The 13,018-nt window shown below is 37.0% G+C and overlaps 1 protein-coding gene across 3 annotated transcripts in view; it reads left to right on the forward strand.

Moving 5' to 3' along the window:
- Nucleotides 1-13,018, forward strand: part of SYNDIG1 (synapse differentiation inducing 1) — a 226,800-nt gene that overhangs the window by 105,395 nt on the left and 108,387 nt on the right. The gene's annotated exons all lie outside the window — the stretch shown is intronic.

The following is a 13,018-nucleotide window of genomic DNA, read 5'->3' on the forward strand; positions in this document are numbered from 1 at the left end:
ACAATTTGGGAAGTAGTTTTGCTGCCACATATGTGTGGTTTCCTTTGCTATCATATGTGTGGCATGGCAGTTTCTACTAAGATATAATTGGTATAGATAAAATCTGCTGGAAGTAGTAGAATCGCTAACCTAAAGGGAAATTGAGTTGAATTATTGCAGGAGTCACTCTTTCAGTAAACTGCAGAGTAGGTAACAATGTTCAGATCACATTTTTAGAAACATGCACATTGATAGTGTAACATGCACAACAGCCTCCTATTGTACAGCTCACCTCTTCCTCTTTGATGCAGCTCCCCAGTTGGGAGGGCAAGAGTGAGCTGTACACGTCTGAACAAAAGCCATACTTTTGTCAACTAGGAGGTAGGTGCCCAAGCTTGAGGAAGTAATTTCACTCCTTGAAGGTAGAAAATACTCCTCCAGGACATGAGTGGCAGGGAGAGAAGAGCTAGATTTTCTGGGGGAAGCTAGAGAAAGAAAGAAGGAGGAGCTTTGGAGTAGAATCATACACCCATTGGGCCCCAGACTGTGTAGAAGGCCACTGAAATCATAAGGAAATGATGAGCCAAGGAGACCAGATGTGCCAGGATTGGAAGTACAGTGAAAACCAGGAGCAGCTGGAGAGAGATGTTTTAGTCAAAAGAGAAATTCAGAAATGGAAAAATAAAAGTAATGTAACAATCCCTATGAATGGATCTGAAAACCAACTGACAGGGAGCAGAGAGAAGTTACTTCAGTGGGAGAGGCTATCCAAGGAGACCTTCATATCATCTGATAATACCTGTTAAGCAGAAGAGAAGGATGTGAGTTTTGGCAATGCTAGAGTTTTTAGAAAGTTGGAAGAGTGCTTTGGTTTTCATTCAAAAGCCTATGTTGTGTCCACTGTTTTCCAAGGTCTGAGGCTTTTGCTGAAAGCAAAATTATAAATGCTGCTTACATGCATAAAATTTCAGCATAACACAGGAGTTATGATTATAGACTACCCAGTAAGCTCTGAGAGCATCTAAAGAAGGAGATGGGGCTCTTGCACTGCATCTTGAGTAGTTCTGTAAAACTCCTTTAGGAATTTTTTAAAAATAAAGGTATTTTCACAGCAACATTCTTATGGGATAGCTAAGACACTCTATTCTGTTTCTGCAAAGGGAAAAAAACTAATAACTGGTTAGAAGTGTTATCATATATTCAGTGACTATTCTAAGGCTTATTCTTTTTTTAATTCCATGAAATCATAAAGAGGCAGGCATAAATAGCATTTACTGCACCCAAAACTTAAAGGCTTAAAACAGTAACTACTGACTTATCTCATGATTCTCGGTGAAAAATTTGAGTGATTCTCAGCTGAACAGATGTTGCTATGCTGGTTTTATTTGGGTCCCCTCATTGTTCTGTGTTAGCTGCTACTTGTGTAGACAGCTGTGCTTTGGAATGTTGGCTGGCCATTGGCTGGTGTTACATAGGTGACTGGACCACATGTCTGTCATCAACTAGCAGGCCACTTCATCACATGGAAACCACGGTAGGGATTCCAAGAGCAGCAAGAGGTGTGAGTCCCAGTATTCAAGGGCTTTTCAAGTCTTTGCTTGTGCCACACATGTTATTTTCTTATTGGTAAAAGCAAGGTAAATGGCTAAGCTCAAAGTCTGTGGGAAGGACTATTCAGGGTGACAGTATAGAAAAATGCCAACAAGTTGGGTGTCAATACTACAGCATTCTACCACAAGACAAAATTTGGACTACTAGGCATAATTTTTTAGATCATCTAATTGGACAGTGACAACACCCATGTTTATATTGTGACTGAAACAAAAACACACACCACCGACTGATACCACATACCACTTCTGGAGCTCTTCTCAGAAGGCAGTGCTACTTCAGACAAATGAAAACAAAAATGATTTTAACTTCTTGGGTAATTCTATAACTTCACGTGGTTTATAGTAAATTGAAAACAACTGTTTTTAGAAAGCCATTGTCCTGGTTAAGAGCAGGAGCCCTTGTTGCTAGAGTTCCTGTTTACTGGGAAAACTGTCTCTTATCTGTCCCTTTATCACTCTACATGAAGAGGTTTACCTCTGTCATTTATAATGGAGGCTTCCCTGATCCAGAGAGCTTTGCTCACCTTATACATATTTTTGGAAGAGCATACAGACTTTTCAGTTTGCCTTCTACTTCGCGGTATTAATGTGATTGGGTTCTGTAGCTAAATTCAAAACTTTTTATGGAAAGGCCTCAGAAATTACAATTTGCCTTGTCCTCCCTAAGAGAATGAGCTGTTAGTTACAGTGAAATTAGCTGTTAGTTGTGATTTGTATCATATGGAGGGACATCACAGGGGCCCACTGAGGGATTCACAGAAATGTAGAGTTCATCACTCAATACCCTGTACTCAATATGACTAAAGAGGTCTCCCTCCTAGGATTCCTGCAGGACAATCTTGCTGCATAATAAATTGGGCCTGGTACCCCATAGCTCCAGGGCCTTCTCCCAGGTTTTTGCCCACTATATCATCCAGTTCCCAGCTGGAAGCTAAAACTGCAGCTCCCAGGAACACCAACTGCAAGAAACCACTTCTCTTTTTTATACAAATAAACTCAGAGATTGCAGGCACAAGTAATAAAGTAGTTCTTTGGAATATAAAATTTGAGTTTAAAGTTATGAAATGAAATGGTTCAAGTTCAGGCTGGAGAGACTCTAATAGTCCTCCTGTTATTAGAGATGCTTATTATATGTTGAAAGGCCAATTATTATTCATTTATTTGTGACAATGCAAAACTTTTAGGGACTTAGAGCACATAGAAGTCATCACTTAAAAATAATGCCAAAGAAGGCTGAGCCCTTTTTTCACCAAACGAAGAAAGGAGAAGGCAAACATGTTTATGGAACATTTATTCTCTGACAGACCCTTAATGCACATTCTGCCATCTAATTCTCACATCAAGACAGGCCGCCGGTACTGTTACTGTCCCACTTTGCACATGAGGAAACTGAAGCTTGGGAGATGTCCAAGATTGGCTTTGCTGACAGCTCTTCAATATCAGACATGCTGATTTCAGACATATCTTCTAACACCAATGCTATGCTTTCTACATTCAAAAAAAATGGGCTAGAGTAAGCTGCTATTTCAGAACTTGCAAATAAAGCATGAGGAGACAGAGCTGAGGTAGTCACAGGACACTTCACTTCTGTGAATCCTCTGCTATTGCTACCCAAGATCTTTGAGTCTGCCCTCCCATTTAAAATCTTGAAATCTGTTGGGATAGGATTTGACAAATTCAATGTCACACTTACATGTGCCTCATTCATAAATATGAACAAAGGTGGGGAGGACTCAACAGACATTTAAAGAGAACCCAAATGCTTGAGTGAAATAGAACACCACCAAAAATAAAGCAACTGACCCAGAAGAAAAAAATAATAATTCAGTCAACAATAAAGAACTCTTTGAAAAATGTTAATATCCCTTCAGAATTTGGGAGAGTTAATTTGGGGGGTTGTTTTGTTTTGTTTGCTGCATTGCACTAGCTGGAACCTCTGATACAATGTTGAAGAGAGTGGTGAAAGAAACATTTTTGCCTTGCTCCAGATCTCAGGGGTAAAGCATTCAGATTTTCATGATATAGGATAGTATCACTAATGTTCATAATCAGTTAAAGCAAATTCCCATTTATCAGAACTTTGTTGAATATTTTTATTTTTAAAATTATTTTATTGTTGTTCAAGTAGAGTTGTCTGTATTTTCTCCCAACCCCTCCCTCACAAACCCCTCCAAACCTCCCTCCCTCCCTTGCTTCCACCCTTCCCTTTGGTTTTGTCCTTGTGCCCTTTAGAGTTGTTCCTGAAAACTCTTCTCCCCTCTGTCCCCTCCCTGCTCCCCTCTGGATATTGCTAGATTGTTCTTAGTTTCAATGACTCTGGTTATATTTCGTTTGCTTTTTTCTTTTGTTGATTATGTACTAGTTAAAGACGAGATCATATGATACTCATCCCTCACTGTCTGGCTTATTTCACTTAGCATAATGCTCTCCAGTTCCATCCATGCTGTTACAAAGGGTAGGAGTTCCTTCTTTCTTTCTGCTGCATATAATTCCATTGTGTAAATGTACGATAGTTTTGTGATCCACTCATTTGCTGATGGGCTATTGTAAATTGTGCTGCTATGAACATTCAGTGCATAGGTTCTTTTGCATTGGTGTTTCAGGGCTCTTAGGGTATAATCCCAGCAACAGAATTGCTGGATCAAAACGCAGTTCTATTTTTAGTTTTCTGAGGAAACTTCATACTATTTTCCACAATGGCTGCACCAGTCTGCATCCCACCAACAGTGCACTAGGGTTCCCTTTTCTCCACATCCTCTCCAACACTTGTTTGTTGATTTGTTTATGTTGGCCATTCTGACTGGTGTGAGGTGGTATCCCATTGTGGTTTTAACCATTTCTTATGGCTAGTGATGCTGAATATCTTTTCATGTGTCTCTGGGCCCTCTGTATTCTTCATGATTTGACATTTTCTTTCCTTCATAGCTTTTTAATATTCATTTCTAGTCAAGCAAGTTTGTACATATTAAGTCACTACATTTTATACTATACTGTATTTCAATTCACATATTTTGCCCTCCCTCCTCTTAGCCCACTTTACCTTCATCTTTCCTTGCATTCTTTTCATTTCAAATTTTGTTTTCTCTCTTGCTACAACTTGAACCCATTCCTCACTCTTAATATTTCTCTTTCAACCAGATACACAAAACCAACTTTCTTGTCAAGGGTCATCTCACATCCTTTTTCGCTGCTCTTAAAGCACCCTCATTCTCTCTCCACCTTTAACAATCTTTGCTAGTTGGTTGTGGGTAGAATAGTTGTTCTTGCATTGTTCCTTCAATTTATCTCTAGAGCTTCACTAATTCTGTATTTCAAATATCAAATTTTACTGGACTTCTATCCTACTCTTTTTTTCTTCTCCAATTCCAATTTTGCTGTCTTAGCCTGTTTTTTCTTTTTTTGTCTTTATTCTATTTCTATTTCAGCCTGCCATTTTATTTTTCTTTAGTCTCCTTTCTTTTTTTTGTTTCTTACATCCCAAATTTTAATTTTCCCCTCCCTTATTCTAGTATTTGCTCCTCAATTTTAGTATTCCTCTCCCTCTAGCATTTCAAAATCACTTCCCATTCCACTAAACATCTCTTAGACTTTTCTTTGTTTCCTGTTTGCCTCTTATTCCCATACCACCTGTATTTACTTTAGCTCATTTATTCTTGATAGTACTGTGGTGGATCTTTCATTCCAATTTGGGTCATATATTTTTATTAATAATTTACTGTTTTAATTCCTTTTTCCTTCTCTCTCTCTCACTTTATGTTTTCCTTTAAATTATTTTATTGTTGTTCAATTCCAGTTGTCTGCATTTCCCCCCACCAATCAACCCGCACCCCAGCCAAACCTACCTTACTCCCTTGCTTCCACCACCACCCTTGGTTTTCTCCAAGTGCCTTTTAGAGTTGTTCCTGAAAACCCTTCCCCTAATATCGCCTCCCACCTCCCCTCTGGTTACCGTCAGATTGTTCTTAATTTCAATGTCTCTGGGTATATTTTGCTTGCTCTTTTCTTTTGTTGATTAGGTTCCAGTTAAAAGCAAGATCATATAGTTTTGTCTCACTGACTGACTTATTTCACTTAGCATAATGCTCTCCACTTCTATCCTTGCTGTTGAAAAAGGTAGGAGCTCCTCTTTCTTTCTGCTGTGTAGAATTCCACTGTGTAAATGTACCATAGTTTTCTGATCCACTCATTTGCTGATGGGCACTTAGGTTGCTTCCAGCACCTGGCTATTGTAAATTGTGCTGCTATGAATATTGGAGTGCATAGGTTCTTTTGGATTGGTGTTTCAGGGTTCTTAGGGTATAATGCCAGCAGTGGAATTGCATGGTCAAAAGGTAGTTCCATTTCCAGTTTCCTGAGGAAATTCCATACTGTTTTCCACAGTGGCTATCCCAGTCTGCATTCCCACCAACAGTGCAATAGGGTGCCCTTTTCTCCAAATCCTCTTCAACACTTGTTTGTGGAATTGTTTATGATGGCCATTCTCACCGGTGTGAAGTGGTTTCTCATTATGGTTTCAATTTGTATCTTTCTGATGGCCAGTGATACTGAGCATCTTTTCATATGCCTCTGGGCCCTCTGTATGTCCTCCTTAGTGACTTGTCTGTTCAAGGCTTTTGCTCATTTTTTAATTGGGCTGTTTGTCTTCCTGGAATGGAGTTGTGTGAGTTCTTGAAATATTTTGGAGATCAAACCCTTGTCCAAGGTATCACTGGCAAAAATGTTTTCCCATATGGTTGGCTCTGTTTTCATTTTAATGCTGTCTTCTATAGTCATTCAGAAGCTTTTTAATTTGATGAGGTCCTATTTGTTTATTCTTTATATCCCTTACTTTACGGAACATATCAGTGAAAATATTGCTGGGTGGAATGTCTAATATTTTCCTGCAGTGTTTCCCTCTAGCAATTTTCTAGTGTCACAACTTATATTTAAGTCTTTTATAGACCTTGAATCTACTTTTGTGTATGGTGTAAATTGGTAATCCAGTTTCATTTCTTTGCATGTAGCTGTCCAGATTTCCCAACATCTGAAGAGGCTATTTTTACTCCATTTTATGCTTCTTTCTCCTTTGTCAAATATTACTTGACCATAGAGACTTAGGTTTATTTCTGGGTTCTCAGTTCTGTGCCATTGATCTATGTGTCTGTTCTTATGCCAGTACCAGTCTGTTTTGATTACAGTGGACTTATCAGGTATTGTGATCCCTTCTACTTTGTTCTTCTTTCTCAAAATTACTGCAGGTATTCGGGGTCATTTATGATTCCATATAAATTTCTGAAATGTTTGTTCTACATCTATGAAATACGTCATTGGTAGTTTAATAGGGATTGCACTGAATCGATAAATTACTTTGGGTATTATGGACAATTTGATGATGTTAATTCTTCCAATCCATGAAGGTGGTATATGCTTCCATTTGATTGAGTCTTCATTAATTTCTTTCTTCAGTTTGTGTAGTTTTCTGACTACAGATCTTTCACCTCTTTGGTTAGGTTTCTTCCTTGCTACTTTATTTCTCTTGTTGATATATCAATTGGGATTTTATTTTCCTGATTTCTATTTCTGATATTTTATTGTTAGTGTACAATAATGCCTTTGATTTCTGAATATTGACTTTGTATCCAGCTGTTCTGCCAAATTCATTTATTAGGTTGAGCAGTTTTTTGGTGGAATCTATAGGGTTTTCTATGTACTCTATCATGTCATCTGCAAACAATGACAGTTGAGTTTCCTCTTCTCCAATTTAGATGTTTTTATTTCTTTTTCTTGTATGATTGTTTTGACTAAGACTTCCAGTATTATGTTGAATAGGAGTAGTGAAAGCGGGCATCCTTGTGTTGTTCCTGATCTTAATGGGAAAGTTTTAGTTTGTGTCCATTGAGTATGATGTTGGCTGTACATCTCTTATATGTGGCCTTTATTATGTTGAGAAATCCTCTCTTTATTCCCACTTTGTTAGGCATCGTTATCCTAAATAGATGTTGTAACTTATCAAATGCTTTTTCCACATCTATTGATATAATCAAGTGATTTTTGTCTTTAATTTTGTTTATGTTATGTATTACATTCATTGATTTGTGAAGATTGTGCTATCCTTGCATCCCTGAGATGAATCCCACTTGATCATGGTGTATGATCCTTTTATGATATTGCTGGATGCAGTTTGCCGATATTTTATTGAGGATTTTAGTGCCAATGTTCATCAGCAATATTGACCTGAAGTTTTCTTTTTTTGTTATGTCTTTATCTGGTTTTGGGTTTAGGATGATGCTGGCTTCATAAAAAGAGTTTGGGCATCTTCCATATACTTCAAGGTTTTGGAATAATCTGTGAAGTATATAGGTTACCTCTTCCTTAAATGCTTTGTAAAATTCTCCTGGGGTACCATCTGGTCCAGGGCTTCTGTGTGTTGGAAGCTTTTTAATAACTGTTTCAATTTCATCAGCTGTTTTTGGTCTTTTCAGACTTTCTGCTTCTTCTTGATTCAGTTTTGGAAGATTATATTTGTGTAGAAATTTTTCCATTTCACCTAGGTTATTCAGTTTCTTGGCATATAGTTCTTCGTAGTAATTTCTTACAATGCTTTGTATCTCTTTGGTATCAGTTATAATCTCTTCTCTTTCATTTCTGATTGTGTTTATTTGGGTCCTCTCTCTGTTTTTCTTAATGAGTCTGCTTAAAGACTTGTCAATTTTGTTTATCTTTTAAAGAACCAGCTTCTCGTTTTGTTGATCCTTAGAATTGTTCCTTTATTCTCTATGTTGTTTAATTCTACTCTGATCTTTGTTATTTCTTCTCTTCTACTTGCTCTGGGTTATCTTGTGGTTGTTCCTCCAGTTCGTGTAGGTGTAGGGTAGGTTGTTTATTTGAAATTTTTCTTTCTTTTTTAGGTAGGCCTCTATCTATGAACTTCCCTCTCAGGGCTGCCTTTGCTCTGTCCCATATGTGTTGGACTGTTGTGTGTTCATTTTTGCTTGTTTCCAGAGACTTTTTGATTTCTTCCCTAATCTCATTCTTGACCCATTCATTGTGTAATAGCATGCTAGTCAATCTCCATGAGTTTGAATGTTTTGCAGTATTTTCCTTGAGGTTGCTTTCTAGTTTCAGTCCCTTGTGTTCTGAGACAGTGCTTGATATGATTTAAATTTTTTTGAATTTTCTGATGCTTATTTTGTGTCCTATCATGTGGTTATCTTTGAAAATATTCCATGTGCATTTGAAAAGAATGGCAATTTTGCTTCTTTTGGATGAAAGGTCTATGTATATCAGTTAAGTCCATTTCATCTAGGGCATTGTTCAATGTCACAATATCTTTGTTGATACTTTGTTTGGAAGATCTATCCATTTTTGACAGTGGGTTATTGAAATCCCCTCCTATAATTGTGTTGCTGTCACTATCTTTCTTGAAGTTCTCCAAGATTTTCTTTATATATTTGGGTGCATATATATTTACAATGTTTATGTCTCATTGATGGATTCTTCCCTTGAGTATTATGAAGTGTCTTTCTGTGTCTCTTTTCATGTCTCTTCTTTTGAAGTCTATCAAAATCACTTTCTTTCAGTAGGTCATCTCATATTTGCTCCCTTTTCTTGTAATAGTCTTAGTGTCCTCATACGCCCTTATTAATACTGGTTCATTTGATGTTGATAGTGGAATTCTGAGGGATGGAGTTTATAATTGCAGGTGTGGGTTTCTTTCCTAGGCTTTGTGATTTTGTTCTAGAAACACCTGCACAAAAGCACACAAGTTGTGGTGGGTGGGGTGATGTTCAGTCAACTGGTTGGAGGGAAGAACCCATTGAAGAGAGAACCCAAAACAATTAAAACCCAATTATATCCAGGAAACCTACATAAAAGGCATAAAGGGCATCCCAAGAACATCAAGTTCAGGATATCAAGAAGATCGCACCACTGAATCTCACAGAACTCCTACTATAGAACTTCACACCACAAAGTCAGGAGTCAAAACAGATCAATTTAAAAAGCAGAAACAAGCAAGAAGAATTCCACAAAAATTGGAAGACACAGAAAGTACTCCCATTCAAAAGGAAAGGAGGAATCCATAAGAACAATGCTAAATGAAATAGAGGCAAGTGAACTATCAGATATTGCACTCAAAATAATCATCATTAGGAAGCTCAATGAACTCAGTGCAAATTACCAAAAACTACTGGAAGACTATGAGGAACTTACTGCAAACTATATCAGCATAAAAAAAAAACATAGAAACTATCAACAAGGAACAAGAGGAAATCAATAATACAATTTCTGAACTGAAGAACACAGTAGAAGGAATCAAAAATAGGCTCGATGAAGCACATGACTGAATCAGTGAGCTGGAGGACAAGGTAGAAAAAAACTCCCAAAAAGAACAAGAAAAGGAGAAAAGACTCAAAAAGAGTGAAGACGTGTTAAGGGAAATACAGGACAACATAAAACAGAATAATATCTGTGTAATCGGGATACCAGAAGGAGAAGAACAAAAGCAAGGAATAGAAAACCTGCTTGAAAAAATAATGATGGAAAACTTCTAATTTCATGAGACAAAGCCACACAACTCCAGGAAGCATAGAATGTCCCAATCAAGAGGAACCCAGAGAAGCCCACTGTAAGACACATCATAATTAAAATAGCAAAATTTAAAGACAAAGAGAGAATCTTAAAGACAGCAAGAGAGAAACAAGAAGGAACATACAAGGGAGCTCTGATTACACTAGCAGGTGACTTCTCAACAGAAACATTAGAATCCAGAAGGGAATGGCAAGAAATATTCCAAGTAATGAAAAGCAAGGGCCTACAACTGAGACTACTCTCTCCGGCAAGGCTCTCAATTTAAATGGAAGGCAAAATAAGAGTTTTCCAGACAAAAGAACTCTAAAAGAATATGTCTCCACCAAACCAGCATTACAAGGTATCCTAAAGGGACTGCTTTAAGAAGTGGAAGAAAACTGAGAGACAAAGAAACTAAAGTGCAAAGGAGTAAATCGGCAATGAATAAGTACATCTTAATAACCTTAGATGTAAATGGATTAAATATTCCCATCAAAAGACAGGGCAGCTGAAAGGATAAGAAAATGTGACCCAAACATGTCTGCCTACAAGAGACCCACCTGAGAACAAAAGTCCTACACAGACTGAAACCAAACGGTTAGAAAAAAAAATATTACAAGCAAACAGGCAGGAAAAAATGTCAGGATACCTATACTTACATTTGATGAAATAGACTTCAAAAGAGAGACCATAAAGAGTGACCCAGAAGGTCACTTCCTAATACTCAAGGGATAAATCCATCAAGAGGACATTAACTGGCATTAACCAGAGAAGAGATGGGAGAGGATAATGGAGGAAAAGAAGGAAGGGTTTTCACAAAGACAAAACCAAAGAGGGGTAGGATCATGGGTCTGAGGTAGGGATGGCTGGGTGCAGGGAATGAGGAGAAAATGAGGAGAAAATTGACGCAACTGTATTTGAACAACAATTAAAAATATATATCAGTAGTGTCCAGGTGTGTAGCTGGGGGAGAGGTCAATAAGCAGACAACAGAGGATTTCTGGGGCAATAAAAATACTCTGTATGATATTATATACATGGATATACTTGTATGACATTATAAATTTGTCCAAACTTATGGAATGCACAATATCAAAAGTGAAACCTAGGGTAAACTGTGAAATCTAATTGATAATGATGTGTCACTGTCAGTTCACCCTTAGTAAATAACTGTGTTATTTTGGTGAGTAATGTTGATACCTGAGGAGCTGTGCATGTGCAGGGTGTGGGCCTGGGGCAGGGGAGCAGGTGCAATGGGAATATGAGAAGTCTCCCTAACTTTCTCTCACTCAGTGTTTTCATAAAACTAAAACTGCTGTAAAAATTGTATTTAAAAAAATAAAAGTATATAAATAATGAGTGACACACAAAAACAGAACACATAAACATGATAAACATATATGTATGCAATGCAGGAGCACCCAAATATATAAGGAAAGTCTTGGAGGACTTCAAGAAAGATATATACAGGAACACACTTATACTAAGGGATTTTAACACCCCACTGTCAAAAATGCACAGATCTTCAGACTTAACTGATATATAGAGAGAACTTTTTATCCCCAAAAAAGCAAAATCACATTCTTCTCAAAAGCACATGGAACATTTACAAAGATACACCACATGATAGGACACAAAACAAGCCTCAACAAATTCAAGAAAACTAAAATCATATCAAGCATCTTCTCCGACCACAAGGGACTAAAACTAGAAACCAACCCCAAGGAAAAAAACCCAAAACCCTAAAAGTCATGGAGATTGAATAGCATGCTATTAAACAATGAATGGGTCAAGAATGAAATTAGGGAAGAAATCAAAAAGTTTCTGGAAACAAATGAAACTGAACTCACAACAATCCAAAACTTATGGGACACAGTAAAGGCAATCCCAAGAGGAAAGTTCATAGCAATAAAAGCCTACCTAAAAAAGATAGAAACCTTTCAAACAAACAACATATGGCATGCTATTAAAAATGAATGGGTTAAGAATGAAAACTGTACTTGAACCATGATTAAAATTAAAATTTTTTAAAAAGATGCTAAATTTCATGCCATATGTATTTTGCCACTTTATTATAAATAAACAATTTTACTTATTAAGTTAAAAAAAAGAATGAGAGCAAAGAAGAAATCAAAAAACTATCTGGAAACAATTGAAAATGAACTCAAAATATTCCAAAACTTATGGGACACAACAAAGGCAGTCCTGAGAAGGAAGTTCATAGTGGTACAGGCCTAGCTAAAAAAGATAGAAACATTTCAAATAACAACCTAACCCTACATGTACAAGGACTGGAGGAACAACAACAAACAAGACCCAGAGCAAGTAGAAGGAAAGAAATAACCAAGATCAGAGCAGAATTTAATGACATACAAACTAAAGCCCAATTCTAAGGATCAATGAATCCAGGAGCTGGTTCTTTGAAAAGATAAACAAAATCAACAAATGTGTAAGCAGACTAAAAAAAAAAAAGTGAGCAGGCCCAAATAAACACAATCAGAAATGAAAGAAGAGAGATTACAACTGATACCACAGAAATAAAAAAAAAATGTATTAAGTTACTACAAAGAACTATATACCAAGAAATTTGAAAACCCAGGTAAAATGGACAAATTTCTAGAAAAATATAATCTTCCAAAACTCAATGAAGAAGAAGCAGAAAGCATGAACAGACCAACAATAGCTGACAAAAATGAAGCAGTATTCAAAAAATTCCAGTCAAACAAAAGCTCTGAACCAGAAATTTTCCCAGGAGAATTTTAAAAAACATTTACAGAAGAGCAAACCCTTATACTTCTCATACTATTCCAAAAAAATCCAAGAATAGGAAGCCTCCCAAACTCTTTTTATGAGCTCATCATCATCCTAATCCCCAAACA

The sequence above is a fragment of the Phyllostomus hastatus genome, unplaced genomic scaffold, assembly GCF_019186645.2.
Source record: "Phyllostomus hastatus isolate PE091 unplaced genomic scaffold, TTU_PhHast_1.1 phas_contig_17, whole genome shotgun sequence".
Taxonomy (NCBI): domain Eukaryota; kingdom Metazoa; phylum Chordata; class Mammalia; order Chiroptera; family Phyllostomidae; genus Phyllostomus; species Phyllostomus hastatus.